This window comes from Neurospora crassa, linkage group V, assembly GCF_000182925.2.
Source record: "Neurospora crassa OR74A linkage group V, whole genome shotgun sequence".
Classification (NCBI taxonomy): domain Eukaryota; kingdom Fungi; phylum Ascomycota; class Sordariomycetes; order Sordariales; family Sordariaceae; genus Neurospora; species Neurospora crassa.
The window spans coordinates 188,817-190,830 of NC_026505.1; positions in this window are offsets into that span (position 1 = coordinate 188,817).

Genomic DNA, 2,014 nt, shown 5'->3' on the forward strand with positions numbered 1-2,014 from the left:
TATATTATAAAATAAATTAACTATATAATTAGATCCTAAAATATAAGAATGAATTGCTATATTGTAAAATATACTTTAGCCCCCCTTAAAATTCAAATTCAAAGAACGGATATATACCTCTAAAGTATCCTAAACTAAGCAGGATTTAGCTAAATTAGTAATACAACCTAAAAATACCTTATAACGAACTAGAATTTAATAAACTATTTAATAGGCTCTTCTATTATAAATTGTAGCTTAATTAAGTGGGCGCCTTCCTACTTAATAAAAAAGGTTTTTATAATTGGAAATAAATTATAATATACTTAGCCGACCTTTAATATAGTATCGATAAGTATGCCTATATTTATATTAATAATTTAATTGCCCTACTTTTATAGGTAATTAGAAAAGGGGTAAGAATGATTTTTATACTAAATAAGTATATTCAATTTAATAGTAGGATTCTAAAGTTTATAAATAATCCGAATAATATTGTATTACTTATAAAAAATAAAAGGTTTTGGGTAATCCCTCTCTACTTTAAAAACTATTATTTCGCTATAGCTATTTTTAATTAATTAGTAGGCTAATAGAATTACTATAATTCTAATCTTAAAAATAATATACTAAAAAATATAAAGACGGCTTTAATTTTATTATTTTAGAAATTCAATATTTAGGGAATATTAAAATTAAACCCAAACCTTATTATTCGATAAATCGAATTTATTACCCAAGCCTCTAACTAGATCTATAAATTAATAGTAGTAGAAGCTATAAGAATAAAACTAATAGAATATAATCCAAACTTTTAAATATTAAAGTTAAAGACCTAGTAATAGAGTATAGTATAGAAGTACTATACGGTATTTAATTAGGAATAGAAAGAAAATATTATAGTATAATAGTACTAGAGAATAATTTATAATACCTTATAAATAAAGTAATAGTACTTTAATAATCTACTTCGTAAGCTTAAGCTTAAGGTATTATATATAATCGACTAAAGATTAAATAGCTTCTTATCCTAATAAAGCAAATATATATACAGTACTAAAGGAAAGTCCTAACGTCTTATATAACTAAGGAATTATATTACTTAGAATATTAATAGCCGTATATAAGGATTAGGAGGTATAAAAATCCTCTCTCAATATTAACTATACAATAGCCCTAATACCCTTATCAACCTTCCTTTATTCTAATATATATCTATAAAACCCGTTAAGGGAAGTAGTAAAAACGATTCCTCGTCCTCCAACTCTTTATTATCTATATCTTCCTCTCCTACTTCTATAATAGAATGAAAAGAAGTTAAAAGATTAACCTCTTCCTCTAATAATATTTATTTACCCCCGCTTATAAATTCTTCTATATAATTAACTCCAATTCCGCTTCAATAAATTATAATTTATTTACAAAGTTCTAAAATAACGAATTAACCGTCTTCTATTCTAATTTCGTCTTATCTAGTAGTATCGTTACCCCTAAATTTTTAATTAATTAAGAAATAGAGTACCTCTATTTAATTAATTATTAATAATAATATACGCTGTAGTTTAATGCTAATTATATTTAACCCTTTTAGGGGAATTAATGCTCTTTCTCTTAATACTCTAATAAATTGGATATAATTACAAACTCCTCTACTGCCTAGGAATATAGGAATTCTCGAACTATTATTAGAAGATAGAGCTCTATTGGTACTAAGAAGTATTAGTTTACTAAGTAGTTTAGAATTACCTATAAATTTAATATAGATACTTACTTAGGTAAGGTAGATTAATTAATTACTAATCCTCTTAGATTTTAAAAAGCCGTCGAACCTATTTACCCCTCCCTATTCCTCTTAATATAAATGTATATTATTGAATCCTATACCTATTTTATAATAAAGATTATTTCTAACAACCGGATTTAAAAACTTCTACTTTATAAGAGAGATACTTATTGTAGGCCGAAGCCTAATACTTAATAAGATAGCTACGGATATACTATTTGATTTTAACTCCTATAAATTTATAGTAAACTT